Genomic DNA, 9,797 nt, shown 5'->3' with positions numbered 1-9,797 from the left:
TAGTGCACAAGTGTGCAATCGTGTATGTAGTGAATACATAGAGCTAAGGCACAAGCACCTTTACCCCCAACAACCTCCCACTTAAAGGCGAATGTGCCTCAAGTGATGAGGAAACAAAAAAAAGGTGACCAAGTACAAATGTATATAAAGTACAACAAGATGATGAATAGACATCATTTCATCCTACGCCCATCATCTTCATAAGGAAAGCAAAATGTTCCGTTGAGAGACTTTTAGTGACCAGACCTGCAAGATTCTCATCAATCGAGATCTTAATAAGCTTAACAAACTTGTCCTCTACCACCTCCCTAATGAAGTAAGAGCACACCTCAATGTGCTTTATCTTTGCATGAAAGACTGGATTCTTAGCCACCTGAATAGCACTCATAGAATCCGAATGCAATGTAGGAGTAACAATAATACCAAGGCCTACCACTAGATAGCCTAACCATAGGGCCTCCTTGCAAGCTTCAGTAGCTGCAATATACTCTATCTCAATAGTAAAAAAGGCCATGTATTTCTACACCCTAGACATCTAAGAAATTACACCTCCAACAAAAGTAAAGATATATCGAGAGGTGGACTTTCTACTATATGCATGTCATGTATCATCAGGGTTAGTGTAACCCATGACTATAGTATCTTGGCCACCATAGCAAATGTAGATATCTACAGTGCCTTTCAAGTAACTCATGATACCCTTCACAGCATCCCAATGTCACTGATTAGGTATAGCCATAGTGTACCACAACTCCCACTGCAAATGCTATGTCAAGGTAAGTGGCTATCATGGCATACATCAAACTACTCACTGTGGATGCATAAGGGATCTTAGCCACCTCGGCCTCTTTCTCATCTAACTAGGGACAATCAACTTAATTGACTTTCACATAGAAAGGTAAAGGACATCCAAGAGGCTTAACATCTACAGATGGAATTGCTCAAGCACCTTCTATATGTATGCATGTTATGATAAGTAAAGGACCCCTTAAAGCGATCATGTGTGATATGCATACCAAGAATATGTGAGGCATGCCCCATATCCTTCATCTCAAAGCTCTTCTTGAGCTAAAACTTCAAAGCATCCAGCTCATTATGAGCTCTCCCAACAATTAACATATCATCGACATAAAGCACCAAGATAATAACACTACCATCACAGACCTTTTCATGTATAAAGATGGATCCATATCACTACAAGGATATTCATATGAATGCATGAAAGCATCAAACTTATGATGCCATTCCATAGGTGCCTACTTAAGACCATAAAGACTCTTTCTCAACTTCAACACTAGGTGTTCCCTAATATCCTTTTCCATAAAGCCCTTAGGCTACTGCAAATAGATATCATCATGCAATTTTCCATGCAAAAAAGTCATTTTCATATCCATTTGATAAAGATCTAGATCTAACTCTGCAACCAATGCCAAAACCAATGATAGGGTAGTCATCTTGACTACAAGAGAAAAGAATTTATCAAAGAAAACACCATGCTCCTACTTAAAATCCTTAGTGAGCAATCTAGCTTTACATACTAGTTTAGGATGTCCACGGGCACTCTTTTACTTGTATATCCACTTGCATAGCAATGCATGTCTCCCATTGGGCAAAGAAACCAAATCCCATGTATCATTCATTTGCAGTGAATCAAACTCATACTGCATGACCCTTGCCCACCAAGAGTGATTATCACCTCTACACATTGCGTCCTCATAAGCAAGGGGCTCACCAAAATCTATTAGCACAACCTAGTCCATGGAGGGTGCAAACCGATCAGGCTTATGTCTATCTCTAGTAGACCATTTCAAAATAGGTTGTGGGGCATGCACATCCTATCCAACATCATGATCATGGGCTATTGGAACATCAACTATAGACTATCTAATTGGCTAGACAATAACATGAGGCTCCTCCTAAAAGATCACCCTATGTACCTAAATGACTTGCTCAAGCTATTTAGGCATCTTTTCATCATGGAAAACAACATCGTGGCAACAGATGACCTTCCGAGCCTGCGGATCCCATAGGCAATATCCCATTTCACTTACATTCCCATAACCAAGAAAGATGCATTTCACTAACTTAGGATCCACCTTATTGTGCTTGTCTTTGGGTACATGATAGAAATTCTCACATCTAAAGACTCTGAGACACACACATGAGGGAGGTTTTTCAAACAATACCTCATCTATAGCTTGACAACCAATAATAGTGCATGGGGATCTGTTTATCAAATGTATAGCAATAGTAATTGCATCAGCCCAACATATTGTGGTAAGCCTACCTAACTAACAATACTTTGAAATCTTTCCTAAATGGTCCTAGTCATGCACTTAGCAACACCATTCTGGGGTGGATGCATGGGACAATCAACTAATACTTAATATCTCCCTCATCACAAAGCTACTCAAATGCTTTGGAGACATATTCGCCCCCCATTACCAAACATTAGGTGTTTCTACTGATACCCAGACTGGTTCTCAAAAAGAGTAAGCCAATGCTGAAAGGTAGAGAAGACATCCAATTTCAGCTTAATAGTATATGCCTAGACCTTATGCAAATAATCATCAATGAATATAATAAAGTACTTCGCACCACTTAATGAGACATGGGACCACATACCTCAAAATGCTCAAGAGCCAGAGCCTCACCCATGTGCATAATACTAGACTTCTTATGAGATTTGCATGTTTACCTGCCATAAAGACAATGGTCACAAGAATCAAAACATTTGTAATCAAGAGGCGAATGATACTACAAGCAAGTAAGCATTTTCATTCCCTTTAAGGACTTATGCCCAAGGTGACGATACCATAAAGATACATGCGACCACAACCAAAACATGGTCAAGAGATCCAGATACAAATAAAGGATAGAAACTCCTAGCCTTGGTACCTCAAGCAAAGATAAGATTCCCATGGGTAATCTTCCATGCGGATTTACCAAAAGATACATAATATTTTGCATCATCCAATTGTCCAACAAATAGAAGGCTTTTGGTCAAAGCCAATACATGATGTACATGATGTAGAGTAAACGGGTTGTCTAAAGGAAATTGTAGTTGTACATCCCCAATGCTAATAATATCCGATGCCAAGTTATTTTCTAGTCTCACAAAACCTGTCATGCTATGATAGGACTAAAACCAATCCCTATGCTAGATAACATGAAAGGAAGCCCCAGAATCAAGCAGCTAATACTAAGAATATGTAGACAAAGGATCGGTCAATCGAGAAGCATCAAGAGAGGAAGCTGCTAAGATGTACTCATCATTAACTCCGGCTACACTACCTTATCTCTTTAGTCTTTACACCGGACTTACTCAAGATAATGATGCAATCATCAAACTTTTCATGCATTTTGTCCTTGCCTTTCTCTTTGCACTTTTCATCACACTACATCCAAATATGATCCTAATTCCCACAATAATGATATGTCAGAGAGAACTTATGACCCCAAGCCTTATTGTCAAACTACCTACAAGATTGAGACCCATGTGAATCTCTACTACGATGGTCATTAGTGTTCTTATCATCATGTCCACCCCTAACAATCAATGCATGAGAAGTATGGGTTGCATTTACATCCTTTATGTTTATCTCCTCTATGAGCAACACCCCCTTAATATCCTAGAGTTTCAAGCCATCCCTTTTTTTTTTTTTGGGTGGAAGCGGGGGGGGGGGGGGGGGGGGGGGTGTGGTTTGATGCTTCTACACAAAAACCTGCTATATTTGTGTCTTCCAATAAGAAAATTTTATGCCATCAAGTTTATCAATATTGAATATAGCACTATCATTCAAAGAACCAGTCATAATGACGATAGACCAATGCAAAATCCAAGAGAATGGACTGCTGTAAATGTCTGCAAAATAGCCCCAAAACTTGGTCAAAACAAGGAAAAAACAAGAGGAAATTCCAAAGTACAAAGATTTCCACCAATTGCAAGTAATAGACTACCAAAGTACAATGTCTACTCTCTAAGACAACATTGAAAATTGTAATTACAAAACTGCTATAATAAAAGCAATAGTATGACCAAGACTACGTGAGCACATAATCAGGAAATACCAAGTTTCCACTACAAGGAATATCCGAGTAACAACCAAGATATATAAAAGCAATTAACATTGAATAGGCATACAATCGGTACTAAAGCTCGTCATAAACTCAAGGGAGTCACTAACCAATACATTCCATTGGCATAGACATCATGTATGTAAGAGAACTCAAGATTAAGTGCAAAGATTCATCAAATACACAAATGACTAAGCAAAGAATAATGAAGCTCAATTCATAACCAAAAAGCATGGATACATCACTAAATCAAATCAGCCCACTAGTAGATGTAAATGCATCTCTGAGTATCCAAGAGAGCATGTACATAAGGCAAGAGTTCCACTATCTCAGTAAACCAAACTTAACAACATAGGAGATCCAAAACTCTAATGCAATATATCCAAGTAAATGCAATTATCTCAAAGGTGTATCCACTAAAGCGCATACATAGTGTAAAAGAGCAATGCAAGGCCTAGTATATCAAGTACATATCATCCGGATACCCAAAGACATCAACCAATACATCCAGGAGCATAAAACCCAATAAGTCTTCAAATCTATAAAATGCCAATCATTGAAGCAAATAAAACACGTAACCAAAACTCCAAGTCATCAAATGTAGCTCAAAATAAAAACCCAAAGCATTCCATAATCATATCTAGGTCGGAGCATCAATGTTAAGCATCAATACATTCAAATGGCATATTCATAGAGCATGTAGACTTCAAATGCGTAAAGCTTACTGTGAATAGGTTGCTTTTCATAGTTTATAGAGTAAAGAAACCTACTTAAAACTAAGCTAAGCAAGCTCAAACCAATCCAAAGAGAACCTCAAGACATATACCAAGCATCTCAACATCGATACATAGATGTATGACCATCCACTTGCAAGGAATGCTCAAATGGGTCTCAAAAAAGGGAAGTTGCCAAAGCAAGGAGTGCTCAAGTGGGTCCCAAAAAATGTTTTGGGAAGTTGCCAATGACTGCAAAGCTGTTAGGAACAAGAGGCTAAGATTTGGTGCAAATCATGCTAAGCTGCCTCGTCTGTTTGCTGGTCCTATTGCTCACTATTGAGCCCTAAGTAATGATGAACAAGGTTCTTTGAACCCGTGGAGCAAGCCTTAATAGGTAAAAACAAGCGAGGAAGAAGTGGAAGCACAATGCATACCTTGGGAAAAAGAGGGTTGAACTAAAGCAGGAGCACAATGCATACCTTGGAAAAAAGAGGGTCCACGACTGCCATGAAACCTTCAAGGTGAAGCTTTTGTCACAAGCTAAAGTGAATGATAAAGGATCTGCCCAAATGGTAAGACTCTAATACCAGTTGAAGGTTGAAGCCCAAGTGAAAGCATGACTGAGCAAAAGCAAGAAAGATGCAAGATATGGTGGATGAAGCAAGAGCGCAAGAGAGAGAGAGAGACACACACACACACACACAAGATGTAGGAACTCCAATAGTCACAATGTGTACTCGAAGAGTCTACCTTATAAAACATATAAGATACCACGTGAGTTCAAAAGAAACGATATTATATTTAGTAAAATTTACATGATTATATTTATAAAATATTTTTTTATTACAATTTGAAAAAAAAAATCCTAAAGTAAAGTAAAAGGAGCCATTTTAAGCGCTTATAGCATGTAAAGAAAGGGTATTTCTTAATATCCTTTGAACGCATGTTATATAGATGATTTTTATAGATGGACCCCCATGAAATGTGTGATCAACCTTCCCTTATTCAATAGTCATTGAAAGAATAAATAATAAAGTAGCGGTAATTGGTACTTGCCACTTGCAATGTACAAGTGCGCGGTCATAATGTGTGTAGTGAATATAAGGTAGCTAATGGACAAGCACCTTTAACCCCAACACATCTTTGAAAACTTGAAAATCAGTGCCCTTATATTGTAGTGACTACTATTCATATGGGGCTAACATGTAAATGATATTGGATGCTACTAGCCACAATACAAGTAATAACACATAAAAATAAATAAGGAACATAACAATCCATGTAGTATCAATCACATGTTTAAACTTCAATCATAAGTATAGTTATGTGCACACACATCCACATCAATTAGTGGTCTTCAATGTTTTGTAACATAGCATGATTTGATGTGCAATCTTTGATCTAGTTCTAGTATGTATGCAAGTTGCAACATGATGCAATTCAAGACCTAGAGTATCCTTTGCATTGAGGGGATGGTCTTGAGAATCTTTTGATGAGCGAGATTCTAATCTTGCCACAAGATACTTAAAAACATAAGACCAAAATTATGCAAACAAAATTGAGTTGCTTGTTCTAGTTGGAGCAAGAGGTAATTCTTGATTGTTTGCCTAGTTTTGGTTCCTATTTGTAAGGAGCCCTTCGAACAAAGTGCTTATTATATTGGGTGATTGGTCTTTTCATGAGTCATACGTATCATAGGACTTGAAGCATTGGGTCATATAGTAGTGAAATGTTTGTAATATCTATGTATTTGACTAACATTCTAATTTGGGTAATGTTAGTTCATGTTTTAGATGTTTTATGCTTATTGGAGTATGTTGCCATTCGTTGGGCATACGTGTTCATTCGTGTCTACTAGTCCTTCGCTTAAAGAAGTGTTTCAATGCTAATGGTCCTTTATTTATAGAAGATTTTTCATTTTGTGAGACCCACCGTGCTTTTTTAAAAGCTCAACAGGCCCACCAAGAAAATGTAGAAGCTTGGGGAATTTACTAACATAGCAAGTTGTAGTAGGTTAACATTAATCAATGTAGGTAATAATGGCATGATCACAAAAACGTGATCATAGCATCGCAATTCCTAGTGCCAAGTATGATGCCCATTAGGCTATCTCTATCACAAGCCTAATATTCCACATAGAAAATCCTAGCTCCTCTTGCCTAGTCTCTTCTAAGGAATACGAGCAAGCTAGTGGATTTGCCAAAATCTATTCTGAACCATGGATCTGATCCTTTGATCTGAAATAAGAGCTCCTCATGTGCAACCTACTCACCCGATCTTTGTACATCCACCTCTCCTATCCTCCAAGGCCTCCATCATGTTGATATAACCCCTACTATTCAATGGTCGACCTGAGGTAGGGGCTGCTGACTAAGGATAGTCCGGATTTGTCTAGTCTCATTAACCATTTGTGGCATAGATGACTAATAGATCAATAAGTGCATCGTTTGCTCTCACAAAGAGCCACATGGTTCTCCATGGAGCCAAGATACCTTGGTCTTGTACTTCCTTCCACTACTTCCCAATACATGCAAACACTTGCCTACCTATATCTTTATGCACTAACAACTATTGCCCACTGGTGCTCCGATAACATGAGAAAATCTACCACTTCTCCCACTAATGCTTTATGCAAGTCCTATCTCATGAGGCTCCTAGCCCAACCTAAAAAGCCATCCTTCGAAGCCTCGTACATTCCATGAGAGAATCCTTATGGGGTAGATCTAAGTCTCTAAGACCTACATTGTTGTGTGGTTCATGCCTATCTCTACTATCTCCTAGCATACACATTTTCAAGCCTCCTCTCGACTAGCTCTGTTACCTCAAGCAAAGGGGGGAAGTCCTTATTGCTAGGTGTCAAGGATCAATGACTTTTTGAGGACTCAACTTGGTGACCAAAGGATGCCCGCAATATGCATCAAAGTCATTTGTCTCCTGCTCACTTTCTTATGGAGCATCCAAGCCCTCCACTTACTAGTATCCAAGCCCTCCACTTATGGAGCATCCAAGCCCTCCACTTACTAGTATTGTGAACTTATGACAAAATAAGCTCCAAGGACTTAGCCTAGTGCCTACTAGCCAAAGGGTACTAGAGAGGTTAGTATAACGACAACCTATGACATCTTTGTCTCTTGGGAGGTTATTGATGGACTGGGCAACCTTTGTCACTGGGTTGTGCCATCTCTATCTAAGGGACAACTACTGATTGAAGCTATGGAAACTGTGGCTCTTGGGTGGCCAAAGGAGTGTCTGCAAAGGCCATATGACACTAAAGTAGTGCTACATAGACTATCAATCAAGGCAGAAATCTATCACATCCCTCATCTCAAAAGGAGGCATGTCATTGTCATGTCCAAGGACATTCCACAACTAGATGGCCAACCATCTTACAAGCAAAACGCTAGCCAAGAAGTGCCCAGTATGAGACCAATTGCCATCTTTAGACAAAGGGAATCCTAATTGTCAAAGGGGGGGTATCTAGATAGTGTGGGAGCAATACCTTTGACATATATGTATTAGTGGGGACCATTCATGGCCCCATAATTGAAAGTTCTCTATATAACAAGGCCAGAAAGGAGTAGTTCCAACCATCAGGGCCAACAAATGTGCTCTACTACTCCTGGATTTCGAATAACAAAGATTCCCACCTCCACAAGATTCTCACCTCCACAAGAAGTGGAAACTCGTGGCAACGTAGATTGTCCAAGACAACCTATCACTATGATCTATTGCCAAAACTCAAGTCTACCTATCTCAATACCAAGAACTTAGGGATCTTTGGGTCCAACATCGCCATCCATACCTTTAATGACCCTGCACCTATCACTGCAACAACAAACAAGTGGGGAAGGTCCATGCCAAAAAGACACACAAGTCCTCCAACAACTGGTAGCACTTAACCGCACCGATAAGAGGTGGGTGACCAAGTATCGAGGGAATCTGTTATGAAGCACAAAGCTCCTAACTATGAAGCCATTGTAATATGAAGCCATGTAACTCCCTTCAAGGATACCACTGAAGAGTTGTTGACCAGTCCCAACATTGCATCTGCCAAAGTGAGTCACACCATGAAAATGTCTTGCTCCATTAGCACCACCTCTACTATCCGCAAGGTGCCGATGTGAAAGGTAGAGTGAAGCCAATCTCAAAGTTGTGCCCTATATGGAGTGGCCCACGACATGTCCGAATATCATGGTCTCCAATGCTTGCTCAGTGGCACACAAACAAACTGGAGTTGTTCCTCAATGAGGACAACATGCAAGGAGGCACCCGTGGAGTCCTCCGACATCAGACCAAAGGTTTCCATTTTGTGTCCTCTCCAATGCCCGCCAATGTAGTCTCCCGAAGAAAGTTGCTCCAAAGAGGAGGAGGATCTGACGATGGCCTTTGCGCAACCCTATGAGAGGGCAAGTGTAGGGGTTTTGAATGGCAGGCAGGACATGGCCAAACAGGGCGAGGGTGCAGCCAGGCAGGGCACTACTGAACATGATGTCACCAGGAAGGGTGACAAAGCAGCAAGCAGAGGGGAGGGCAAGCCAGGCCAAGCAGGAGGGTAGTGATGGGGGCTGCCTGCACAGATGACAGGGGAGCAGGCACGGCCAAGCAGGGTGGACAGGGCAGGTCAAACAGTAAAAAGTCTGGAAGAGGAGACTGTTACAACAAGAGGGTGGGTGGTAGCAATGAACAGCACAGGGCAGGGGTTGGGGGCAGCTTCAGTCATGCCCGATGTTCATCTATGGAGCAGAGTATGGAGACCATCTATTGGATTTAGGAGTGGCACATGGACTGGCCATTTCCAATGGCCTATCTAGATGGCCAAGATTAGGAGCTTTATTTTGCTTTTCACATAGGCATGCACATAGCAAGAGACCAAGAGCAGTCTGTGACAGGTGACAATGTGTACAGGGGTGGCCAGGCAACAATGGTGCCACACAAGTCAAGAAAGGGGGGACAGCGGCAAAACGGGAGGATCAGGAAGGCAATCAAGGCAACCGGGCTTGTGGG

The sequence above is a fragment of the Lygodium microphyllum genome, chromosome 8 (genome assembly GCF_053477565.2).
Source record: "Lygodium microphyllum isolate KBCC chromosome 8, Lygodium_microphyllum_v1.1.10, whole genome shotgun sequence".
Classification (NCBI taxonomy): Eukaryota; Viridiplantae; Streptophyta; class Polypodiopsida; order Schizaeales; family Lygodiaceae; genus Lygodium; species Lygodium microphyllum.
Note: the sequence above shows the minus strand (reverse complement) of the source record.